Consider the following 13,152-nt stretch of genomic DNA (forward strand, 5'->3'; position numbering starts at 1 on the left):
CGGGGAAGCTAGGTGGCGCAGTGGATAAAGCACCGGCCCTGGATTCAGGAGTACCTGAGTTCAAATCCGGCCTCAGACACTTGACACTTACTAGCTGTGTGACCCTGGGCAAGTCACTTAACCCCCATTGCCCTGCAAAAAAAAAATCATATAATACCATTTATTGCCATGCCTTTCCTCCAGGGTTATATCCAATGCATCTTGCCTATATCTTGTCTTTACATAGTTGTTTATACATTCTTTTCCTCATTAGACCATGATCTTCTTGAAAGTAGGGTAAGTTTTTTGTGTTCCTTTGTATCTCTAGCACTCAACACAGTAGGCACATAGTAGGCACTTAATGATTGTTGAGTTGATGTGACTTGTACTTATTTAGGTTTTTGTCTTATTCTCTCACTAGACTATTGGAAAACTATAAGAAAGTACAGGTTGTATATTTTTAAAACTTTATAACTCTATTTAGCATAGTACTCTGAACACAGTTGGCACTAAATAAATGTGTATCAAATTATATGAATTAAATAAATTATTCCAAAGTGGAAAAATAACTATCAATCAGAATCATGCATGCCAAGGACTTTTACATAATTAATTGTTCTCTATATAATAATAAAATTAAAAAAGAAATATCTACTCACCTCTGTGTGTGGGTGGTGGTAGTGTGGAGGGGAGCTACATATTTGTGGCTAAATATTCTTTGCCTTGGCTCCAAAAGAAGGATTAACTCAGCAGTAGAACCCCTTTCTCTGACCACCTGTTGATTGGAAAGATTCTAGTAATCATCCATCTGTTTCAGCTCAGAATTTGGGGCTAGTAACTGCTTCCAGCAATGCCCCTTTGCCCAGGAAGTAGGAGGGCCCATGTGTGAGTGTGCATGCAGCTTTCTCTGTGTGTGCATGTCTGTTCTGAGTGAGAAAGGGTACGAAGCTGCCATCTTCCTGCTGAACTGAGGGCAGTTCTAAGAACAGAAACTAATAATATTTTTAGAGACTTAAGAGTGAACCATAAGGTGGGGATAGGGAAAAGCAGGAATCTGATTGATTTGGAAATAGGCTGAGCTTCCAGACTGCTGGTAAGAAGCAACCAGAAAAAGAGAGATCTATAAACCTTTGAAACTGCTCAGTGCAACACTGGGAATGATGCTGAGAGATGGATTAACCATTGAACCTGAGAGCTTCACAAAACAAAGAAATTTTTATATGTTACTGGCATTTGGAAAGTCCCAGAACTATTTTTGATGGGCAAGGGTGGGGAGGGAGGAGAAGGGTGATTAGAAAGGAGGAAAAGGAGAAGGTGGCAAAATTTAATTTCTCAAAACGATCACCACTGAGGATTAAATGGTGGTTGGAAGAAAGAGCTAGAAGCCAGATGTGATTTGGGAACACAGTGAGGAGCAGTGAAGGGGAATAGATTCAATACAAATTCTGCCTATATTCTCTGCCAGACCGAGAAATTGATTTAGGGGGTGCGAAGAAGGGGATCCTTGGAGGCTCTACACAGCCTTCTGTGGAAAGTTGTGCAGGCATGTTTATTGGGCCCAGCTTCAAATGATTCCCATGTTTATCTCCCTCTAACTCAAGCCATTATGGATCAAGCCACTATAGTATTGGTCCCAGGCCGTCTCAAGGTTCTAGCAGACCCTGATATACATAGCATTTGAGGATAAATGAGAAAATGATTAATTCTCTAAATTCCTTTCCATTTGTAAAAATCTGTGCCCTTAACATGTAGGAGCTGGGCAAACATTTCTGCCAATCATTTATAAGATTAGAGACCATTTTTTAAAATAGATTCCCCACAATGGATAGGGTAAGGGGAGAATGGAGGAGATGGATAGGGTCAATGAGGGTGAGGTCAGCAGGTTAATTTGGGCGCTAGCCTATGAAATATGGAAGAGGTTACCCTTCATTGCAGCAATGTAATCATTAATAATCATTATATCTTGCCTTTAATTTCAGAGCATTTTCACATCAATTATCTCATTTTATCCCAGTGTCAACACCTCAGATCTGTCCTCTTCTACTTCAGTTTCCACATATGATAATTAGAGATCATAAATCCAAAAGAAAAACTAGTGGGGCTCTTTTTGAAGGAAAATTACATTTGGAATCAGGAGACCTAGATCTGAGTCCCAACTCTGCTACTGAGCACCTCAAGGAAGTCACTGAACCTTTCTGAATTTCAGTTTCCTACTCCTCAAAATGAAGGGGGTCAAGGACAGCCATTATTAACTTTTTTGGAGGGGGCATCATAGACTACTTGGGCAGCCTGGTGAAGCCTATAGACAGAAGTCTCAGAAAAGAATAAGGTTCTCAAATGTATACAATATTTTGGATTGTAAAAGAAACCAATCATACTAAAATATCATTATCAAAACCTTTGTTTTTAGAAAAAACACATCACAAACTATAAGTTAATGAACCGTGGGCCAGAGGATTCTAAAGACAGCATGGTATAGTAGAAACACTTTCAGCTGGATTTGGAGCAGCAAAATAGTACAAGGAACAGAGTGCTGGGCCTAGAATCATGAAGACCTGAATTCTAGTTTAGCATCAGATACTTATTACTGCATAATGGGGATGCTAATAGCTCCTATCCCTCAGTGTTGTTGTAAAGATCAACTGAGATAATTAATGCTGGTAAAAGCACTTTTCTCAGTGGCTGGCACATAGTAGGTGCTATGTGTGAATTATTCCATCATCATCGCCATCATTGCCATCATCATGATCATTATTTGGAGTCAAAAGATCTGGGTTTAAATCCTTTTTTTTGGTCATTTCCTACAATGTGAGACATTGAAAAAATGACTTAACCTCTCTAGGTAGTCTTTGGTTTCTTCATCTTTAAAATGCAGGTGTAAGACTAAATGGTACTAGCAACTCCAAAGTATACAGTGCTTTCAAACTTGCAAAAAAATTTATATAATTTCCTTCCTTGGGTGTTATGCCAACACTGGGAAGGAGGTATTTGGGGTATTATTATGCCATTTTGCAGACAGGGAAACTGGCACTTGCAGAGACCTGTCAGTCCCCTTTCAGGCCTAAATCTATGATCTTAGCATCCTGACTAAAACTAGGGACAAAGGGCAGGGTGCTCACAGTCACTGCTAAGGTTTAATAAAAGGAACATAAGACTTTCCTGTCTTTTCTTCCATGTCATAACTTTTGATGCAACCTCGAAGAGTACAGTATGGTAGATGTTGATAGAGAGAAACCAATGAAAAACTTTTCTAAGTTCCCATTTCCTCCTTTTCTCCCCTTTGTAACTACTCTCCTGCCCAGCTATACATGAAGAATTGTGTTCAGAATTGTCTAAATAGCCTCTCTACCCAAAGTGCACTTTATAGTTGGTAATGATGAAAATCCTTTAAACCTTGGTGCATAGACTTGAGATGCCTTTCTCTTTGCTTTTTGGGCATTTGTAGTTAATAATCTTTACATTGTTGAGAGTACTTTTCAAAGCTTATTTTTTCACATTCTTTAGTTCATTTGACATCCCCAGGTGTTTGGTGGATTTTTAAAGAAAAAACATGTTGAAAAATGACATTTATGTCATATAACCATTTCCAATTAATTCCCCACCACCAAACGAAGGAAACATTTCTACAAATTTAATTACATACCAATGTCTTTAAAGCATGATAAGCTCAGATATTCATTTCTGTTCCTCCTCCTGTTAATTATCTTCTTTAATGTCTTTATTGTTTCTCTCCTGTCCTATCTCCAGAATTTCTGTCACCTTTGGTCTTCCCAATCATGTGAATTAGGTAGGAATGATATTGTTATTTTATTGTTGTTCAGTCATTTCCGTCATATCTGAGTCTTTTGTGACCCAATTTGAAATTTTCTTTGCAAAAATTTTGGAGTAGTTTGCTATTTCCTTCAGCCCATTTTACAGGTGAGGAAACTGAGGCAAACATAGTTAAGTGATTCACTCAGGTTCACACAGCTGGTAAGTGTCTGAGGCTGCATTTGAACTCAGGAAGATGAGTCTTCCTGACTCTATCCACTGTACCACCTAGTTACCCCTAGTATTATCATTAGCACCACTTTATAGATGAAGAAATTGAGATCCAAAGCATGTTAATGGCTGAACTCAGGTCTTCTGTCTCCAAATCTGGTGCCCTTTCTTTTTTTTATAGGAGAATCTATAGAATGCCATTCAATTCCCTTATCCCAGGCTTTCAGATTCATTTTTTCCCTTTTGTAGAATTGAATTCTGTATGCTATTTAAATTCTGCTTAAAGGAGAACTCCCTAGTGGGACCGAGGAGTTCTGGTCATTGGTTGCAATTTGATGACATGCTTTATATCATGTATCTATTAGTTATTCTGCTTGATGCAAAACACAACAAAACAAATTGAATTCTACAAAATTGTTGAAAGGAAAAGTATTAGTTTTTCTGTTTTCCCTCTAGAGAAAGCTTAAGTTTGTTTTGCCTGTTGCTTTTGAATATTGTATGTGCTACTATCATTTACAACAGTCATTTGATGATCAGATCGCATGTTTCCTTGTTTGGATAGTTCTGCAGATGGATCAGCATTTGCTCTCATACAGCTGTGCACATCTGGTATGCAGGTGTGTTGTTCAATATACAACTAGGCTTGCTGGCAAAATTATTTCTTTTGGGAAAGAAGACAAGGAAGTGCCCTTAGGCCAGACACAGTGCTGTCCATGAACACTGGAATTGATTTGTTTCCAGTGACAGTTTCCTAAATAGGAATGTTTGGGCATGTCATTGAGATCCCCTTGGTCAAGAGAATGAGGGGTAAGAGCATGAAATCCCTCTCTGCCAGGGTTATGCCCAGCAGTGGGTAGAGAAGGTACAGAAGAGCTATTATTTTATTGGATAAATAAGCTGTAGGGCTCTTAACTAAACAGGCCAGAACTCTGATAAAAAAATACAACAACACTACTGCTGTATACACAATAGAAATTACAGGGACTCTGGATGCTCTAACCATTAATTATTCTATGCTGGCCCTAGCTAGAAACTAGAGCAGCAAGATTGTAAAGGAAGTAGAGAAAAGACTGAGAGATAGGTAGACTGATAACTCTGAAAAAATGATGGGAGGAATGGGGAATTCCAATGTTTATTACCTATGTGACCTTGAATAACTCATTTAAATTCCCTGGGCCTCAGTTTCCTCATTTGTAAAATGGGGGAAAGGTTGGACTGGATGGACTCTGAGGTCCTTCCAGCTCCAAGTCTATGATCCGATAAAAACAGAAAAGTAGAAAGGGAGAAAGAAGAGAAAGAAATCCTAGGCATTTGCAAGATGGAGAGATAAAGAGATAGGCATACAGAAGGGCTGTGTCTATGTGTAGGGCTTAGCAACAAGACACATCACCAGATGTTGTGCGATGAGTGTGAGTGGAGCAGGGACCATCCTCAAATGGGGTGATACACAGATGGGGAAATACAACTGATGAAGCTGTCTCAGCATAGACTTGATATACATTAAATCGCTTGTGGGATTTCTGAGACAGAGAAAGAGGATTATGATGCCGGAGTCTGAAAGAGAAGTGGGATGTTGGAATGGTACCTGATAGGGTGAGGAGATACAATTAGGAAGATTTTTACTTTCTCCCTCTTCTCTCCTCCCCTCCACCAGAGAAATGGAATTTTATAATGATGCTGCTTTTCAACATGGACAATGGCTGTTTGTTCCCATGTCTGAGTAGGGACTTAATACGTATGTGTTCTCTAGATTTTTGGAAAGTGATGCCTGTTTTCATCCATAGCAGTTGATTTGTCATGTTTTTGTATCTGTGAAGGTGGTCCCAGTAGATTCAGTTTCTATTATCTCTTGCTGCCATTCATGAGGCAATATTAACGACCCAACTTTGTATGGTCAACATCTTTGACAAGTCTTAAGCCCTGTCTATCACTAGCTTATAGCAACATTCACTAAGAGAGAAGTAGAGGACTAAGGAAGGAAGAAAGAAAAGAAGGGAGAGAGGGAGGGAGGAAGAAAGGAAAGGGAGAAAGAAGGGAGGGAGGGCAGAAGGAAGGGAGGAAGGAAGGGAGAGAGGAAGGAAGAACTAATTAAGTCACTACGATATGTCTAGGCACTGTGCTCAGGACTTTACAAATATCATCTCATTTGATCCTCACAACAACCCTAGGAGTTAGGTGCTATAACGATTCTCATTTTATACTTCAGGAAACTGAGGGAGTCAGTGCTTAAATGACTTGCCACAGGGTCACATAACTAGGGAGTTTCTGAGGCTGGATTTGAATTCAGGTCTTTCTGATTCCAGGCCCAGCACTCTATCCTCTATGCCACATAGCTGTCTCAGGTGGACTCCACTGGGATTCCAATGGGGTAAAACTTTTATTTTTTTTAGATTGAAAATTGTAGTTAGAATAATAGATGACTAGGCTCATCTAAACTTATATTCATTTTCTGATATTACTATGTTTTTTTGCTAATCTAATTTAATTATTTTGCCTGACACTACAATTTGAGGTTAAGCAATTGAAAGAGCATTTGCATCCATCAGGAGTGGGGCTCAGTGGGAATGCTACAGAATGAGTGGTTGAAAAGTAATCTTAGTTAGATCAAAGTTCTAAGTGATTGATGGTTCAATAGTAGGATACATCCCTTTTACATATTCTGATGCAGAGCACCTATCACAGAGGGACACAACCTATTTTTTTTTTGTTGTTGTTGGTTTTTTTTTTGGTGTGAGGCAGTTGGGGTTAAGTGACTTGCCCAGGGTCACATAGCTAGTAAATGTTAAGTGTCTGAGGCCACATTTGAACTCAGGTCCTCCTGACTCCAGGGCCAGTGCTCTATCCACTGCTCCACCTAGCTGCCCCTGCATAACCTATTAATAAGGGGGAAAAACAGTAAAAACAAAAAGGGAAAATAAGAAATGGAAGACAATACAAGAAAACATTCACATGTTGGGAGTGTAGGAAGATAAGCAGTCAACAGAGAAAGAGAGAATTGGTTATTTGGGGCTCATAGGAATAGATATAGCACATTTAACTTGGTGTCGTCAGGGTTTTTTCCTACATTGTTTTGGATGAACGGTACCCCTCCCTGGGGCTCACAGATCTCATGTCCTTCTTTTTTTGTCAGGACATAAATAATATCTGATGACAATTAGAATCTGAAAAGATCTTGAGAGTCTCAAGCATTGGATTAAATGAAATAAGGAGAAATTCAATAGGAATAAATATAAAGTCTCATGTTTGGGTTCAAAAAATCAACTACACAAGTATAGGTTAGGGAAAACAAGGTAGAGACTTTTTTTTAGGGGCAATGGGGGTTAAGTGACTTGCCCAGGGTCACGCAACTAGTAAGTGTCAAGTGTCTGAGGCTGGATTTGAACTCAGGTCCTCCTGAATCCAGGGCCGGTGCTTTATCCAATGTGCCACCTAGCCGCCCCGGGAGAGACTTTTTAAAAAGATCTTTGGCTTTTTTTTTTTTTTTTTTGGTGAGGCAATTGGGGTTAAGTGACTTACCCAGGGTCACGCAGCTAGTAAGTGTCAAGTGTCTGAGGCTGGATTTGAACTCAGGTCCTCCTGAATCCAGGGAAAATGCTCTATCCACAGTGCCACCTAGCTGCCCTGATCTTTGGCTTTTAATGGACATAAGATCATTTGTGAGGTGGCAGCCAAAAAAAAGAAGGCAATAAATTCAGTCTTGAGTGACATTAACATAAATAAATCTCCTTAAATTCATAGGATTGTAGATTTAGAAGATGATATCCCCCTCTGTATTCTGCCTTGATCCATTCACAGCTGACATCTGTATTTAGTTATGAGTGCTACCGTTTAAGAAGTTTAATAAATTGAGGAGAGTATAGAAAATACCAACTGAATGGTGGGGGCCCTATGTTCATGCTAAGCTCAGTGCATGGCACATACTAGGTGGTTAATAAATGTTGGCTGAATGACAGTGTCATATGAAGGCTGGTTGAAGAAACTAGGGAGGCTTAGCTGGAAAAGAGACTCACTGTGGATGTATCTTCAGGTATCTGAGAGGCTATCACATGGAAGAGGGATTTGAGCTATTCTTTGTGGTCTTAAATGGAAGATCAAGAAAAATGGGTTGAAAATACAAAGAGACCAATTTAGGCCTAATGCCAAGAGAATCTTTTTTTTTCTTTTTTTCTTTTCTTTTCTCCTTTTTTCTTTCTTTCCTTTTTTTTTTTGTGGGCCATCAATGAAGGTTAAGTGACTTGCCCAGGGTCACACAGCTAGTAAGTATGAAGTGTTTGAGGCCAGATTTGAACTCAAATCCTCCTGAATCCAGGACCAATGTTTTATCTACTGTGCCACCTAGCTAGCTGCCCCAGGAGAATCTTTTTTTTTTTAATTTAAAAAAAAAAATTTTAGGCGGGGCAATGAGGGTTAAGTGACTTGCCCAAGGTCACGCAGCTAGAAAGTGTCAAGTGTCAGATGCTGGATTTGAACTCAGGTTCTCCTGAATCCAGGGCCAGTGCTTTATCTACTGCTCCCCCTAGGTGCCCCTAGGAGAATCCTTTTTAAGAATTAAAACTGTCCAAAAGAGGAGAGCCCTCTCACACCTACTGTCTGTTTAACATTGAACAAGGTTCTCAATGTTTAAATGCTCTAGGAAACTCTCTAAAACTATAAATGGAGAGAAGGTGCTGACCTGCATTGGTAATGGATCAGTCAGTCAACCAGCATTTATTAAGCACCTACTATGTACCAGACACTATATTAAATTCTTGGGATAAAAAGAAAGACTGCCTTGGGAGGTTGTTGGTTCCCCCTCATTAGAGTTCTCCAAACAGAGGCTATGTGATCACTCATCAGGTATCAATCAATAAACACTTATTGTACTTTGTTATGGGTATTAGTGGAGGTTTTTTTTTTCAGGTATTGATTAGATTAGATAGCCTCCAAAGTCCCTTTATACTCAGAATTCATCAGCTCTGTGATTCTGTAATGAGAAGGGAGAGCACTAGGTTAGGGAGCTACCCCTAAGGTATAAGGGGGCAAAAACCACATGAGGAAATTTGAAGGGACTCCAGGGACAATTGTGTCACTGTATTATTACCTTGATTATAGAGTAGATGCCCCAAGGAGGCTAGAAAAATGGTACTAGATAAAAGCCTTTTCAGCTTTGCCCTCCTGCAGCTGGTGCCCGCTTCAGGTGCCCACCTCTGTAACATATTATGTGTGTGTGTGGGTAAGTCTTTAAGTGAATTTTAGTGTGGAATGATAGCTTTCAGTTTCCTCTCCTTCTCTTCCCAGAAAAGAATAGAATGTGCCCACCAGGTCTTTTTTGTTCTCAGGACTCAGCAGAAACAAAATTCTGGGTCTGAGATTGCATAAAGTCCTTTCCCATTCTGACCTAGAGTAATTTTTGTATTTAATTTTTCTTTTTGCTACTATGGGTTTTATAGCTTTGAGAAGAATTGCATCTCCTGAGCGAGTGAAGCCCTGGATGCCAGATGTCCCACAGAGCCTAGCTCGATCGGCAGTGAGGTGACAGTAGTATAGCTATCTGAGAGTGAGGCCATATGGCTGCAGAGACATGAATAGCAGCAGTAACTTTAACAACCCTCCTACTCCTCTGTAACAGGCTCCCAGTGCTTGAGTCAGACACGCTGTTCTTCCTTCCACTCTGACGTGGATTCACTGTGAGATTTTTCTCTTATGTGTCATCCTCCCATCTCTCTCCCTCCCTCTCTCTTTTCCTTTCTTTCCTATCTTCCGCTATCTTCTCTCCCTCTCGCTTCTCTCTTTCCCTCTCTTCTCCCCTCTCTTTCTCTTCTTGTTCCCCTTCTATTATCTCTCTTCCCCTCCCTCCCCCTATCTCTGTCATTCTTCCTCTAATCTCTTTGTCTCTCTCCCTCCCCCACTGGCTTCCTCTGTCTCTCTCTCCCTCTATCTCTCTCTCCATCCCCCCTCTCTGCCTGTGTTTCTCCTTCTCTGCCTCTCTCCTTCCTTCTTTCTAGCTTTTTTCTTTCCCTCCCTCTCCATCTGTCTCTTTCTCTCTTTCTTTTTCATTCCCTCCCTTTCTGTCTCTCTCCTCTCCTGTCTCTCCTCCATCTTCAATCCTCTCTTCTTCATATTTTTATTTCAATCTGAAACCCTCTCTCTTCTATCTCTTTTTCATTTTATTGGACTTATTTCTTCTTTTCTTACTTTCATTTCTTTCTTCCTCTCCCTCTAATTCAGTTCTTAACCTCATTTCATACCTTTACTTCAGTAGGAATCCTTTTCCCTCCCCCTTCTCTCTCCTCCGGTTTCTCTGCTTGTTATCCCATTTTGTCTCTTCCTCCTCTCTTTCTTTAATCTGTTTCTTCCTCTCCCCTGTCTTCCTTATCCTGATCTCTGAATCCCTCACCCCACCTCTTTCTCCCTCTTTCTCACCTCCCTCTTTTCTTCTCCATGTTTTATTTTTCTGCTTCTTCTATTGGTGCCAACTTTTTCTCTCTCTTTCTCTACTCTGCCTTTAATTTCTTCCTTCTTTTGCTCCTTCCTTCTTTCTCTCCCTCCCTTCTTGCCTTTCCACTGCACAGCTGGGTTCTCTGGAGATGAGGTTGTTTGGGCTAGAGTTAGATGGGCACAGGTGGCACCAGCAGCTGCAAGTTCTTCCCATTCATGTGGGTAAACAGTAAACATTATATTAAAATATTCATCACTAAAGGTCTCTGTCTGAATGTTAATCTGGGGAGGAAGCGGATTCACAGTCTCTGACACTGGGTTCCCTGGCCGCTGCCGCTGACACTGATGTGATTCTGCAGCTAAGTGTCTAGGAAAGGTCGGTTGGAGTGGAACAGCATTGATTCTGCATCTGCTTTATGGGTGATAGACTGCGGGGCTTCCTTGTCAGGCAGCCTGCCCATCGGTCTGCTGATATGTTTATATAGCACCTGTCACTGTAACTGAGCATCGACTGGGTGTCAAGCTCAGGCTGACCCATGGAGCAAGCTGGTACCCGACATTAGGTTTCCTGTTGAGTGTTTATCACCTTTGCATTTTTGTGTGGGCGACTGCTGAATACTAAGGAGTCACATCACGTGGGTACTGAAACGTCATGCATTGGTTCATTAGATGCATGCAGTTGTGGAGTTCTGTGCTCCCCTATTCAAACTCAGAGGGACTTGTGATGTTATGCACGATGATGCAAGAGCACAGTGTTTATCCGGCTGATTCTGTGACCACTGGTGTCATACAGAGCTGAAGGGGCATCTGTTCCCACTGAGCCGAAGCTATGCCCATGAAGGGAGTTCTAAGATATGCTTGAATTCACACCAGCCTGAACCTGCAGGAGATGGTGGTACCCATTTTATGGATGAGGAAACTGATGATCAGGGGTTAGAACTTGCTCATTCTCCTATGGCTAATCCATGGCAAAGGCTGCCCTGAATCTGATTTGCAGTAGATAGTGCTAGGCAGGGAGTCAGGAAGAACACTAGCTGTGTGACTCTGGGTAACCTCACTTACTCCCTGTTTGCTTTGGTCTCCTCATTTGGAAAATGGGGATAATAATGGCATCTATTTCCTAGGGTTGTTGTGAGGAGCAAATGAAATAATAATTTTAAAGTGCTTAGCACAGTGCCTGGTGCAAAGTGCTATATAAATGTTTTCTCTTATTATGACTATGATTCTTAGAGGTGATGGTGGTGGTGGTGGTGGTAGTAGTAGTAGTAGTAGCAATAGTAGTAGTAATAGTAATAGTAGTAGTAGTAGTAAAAGAAGAAGAAGAAATAGTCTAGAGTTACATCTAGTACTTTACACAGAGGATAGCCTCTCAGTTCTCACACACTTTTCTCTAGCCAGCTGAGCACCCACAAGATAATAATAAGGTCCAGAGTATTTCCTCACATCATTTCATAGGCTGCCCCCAATACCTGGAATACACCCTTCTTTAACTCTACCTCTTAGACTCCCTAGCTTCCTCCAAAGCTTATTATTCCTGTTGTGACCCTCCCTACAACTAATTCCTCCTTCTCCAAATTACCTAGTATTTATTTGTTTTGTACATATTCTGTACCTACCTATATAGATGAAGCAGTGGATAGGGTGCCAGGTCTGGAGTCATGAAGACTCATCATCATGAGTTCAAATCTGGCCTCAGACACTTACCAGCTGTCTGAGTCTGGGCAAGTCGCTTAACCCTGTTTTCCTCAGTTTCCTTATCTTTAAAATGAGCTAGAGAAGGAAATGGCGAACCATTCCAACATCTTTGCCAAGAAAACCCAAATTGGGTCACAAAGGTTAGAAGCAACTGAATAACAACAGTCTCTCAATAGAATGTGTGCTCTTTGAAGACAACAACTATTCCATTTTGGTCTTTATACCCCTGATACCTAGAACAGTGCCTGACAAACAGTAGGTTTTTAACAAATGCTTATTGGTCAATTGATTTCTATGTACCTTTTATGTATGCATATCTGTCTATCTTGATAGAATATAAGCTCCTTGAGACCAGGGGATGCTTCATTTTTGCTTTTGTGTTTCTAGAATCTAGCAGAGTAGACTCTTAATAAATGCTTATTGATTGATTTATTGGCCATTCATGAAATTCCACAGAAACAAGAATTTTTGCTACAGTTTTTTCCCTTTCAATTCACATCAATAATTCATTCATTAATGTAAGGTATTGGGAAAAGAATCCTGTATTTGGAGTCAAGGAATCTGGGTTCAAATCCAAGTTCTGCCATTTAATACCTATGTGATGTTGGACAAGAGTCAACCTAGCTGACCCTCAATTTACTCAATCTGCAAAATGAGCAATTGAATAAGATGACATATGAGATCCCTTCCAGTTCAGATTTTATGACCTATAAAGATCCTTTCTAGCTCTAAATCTAAGATCTTATGACTGATCTTGTATAAGGTACTTTGCTAATAATTAGGGATATAAAGATGGAAACATAACATTTGCTCAGCTGATATATATGTATATATAATTATATACATACACATAATATGCATATATATGTGTATATGTATACATATATAAATACGTATCTTATGTATCATTTCCCCCAGGTCCACAAAAAGCAAACACATGAGATTAGTCCAGGATCCATCACTTACTAGCTGAATAACTAGGGCAAAGTAACTTAATCTCCCTGTGCCTCAGCTTTTTCATTTGTAAAATGGGTATCCTAGTACCTACCCATCTAACTCAGAGATTAGATGAGAGAATCA

The 13,152-nt window shown here is 40.3% G+C and overlaps 1 protein-coding gene across 4 annotated transcripts in view; it reads right to left on the reverse strand.

Annotated features, from left to right (window-relative positions):
• Positions 1-13,152, reverse strand: part of TNR (tenascin R) — a 708,132-nt gene that overhangs the window by 252,006 nt on the left and 442,974 nt on the right. The window contains exon 1 of one of the 4 annotated variants that reach the window (XM_043964084.1): positions 639-709. The exons of the other annotated variants lie outside the window; for them this stretch is intronic. The gene's annotated coding sequence lies outside the window, so the exon portion shown is untranslated. Of the gene's footprint in view, positions 1-638; positions 710-13,152 lie in introns of those variants that run through there. 4 annotated transcript variants of the gene reach the window in all.

The sequence above is a fragment of the Dromiciops gliroides genome, chromosome 4 (genome assembly GCF_019393635.1).
Source record: "Dromiciops gliroides isolate mDroGli1 chromosome 4, mDroGli1.pri, whole genome shotgun sequence".
Taxonomy (NCBI): domain Eukaryota; kingdom Metazoa; phylum Chordata; class Mammalia; order Microbiotheria; family Microbiotheriidae; genus Dromiciops; species Dromiciops gliroides.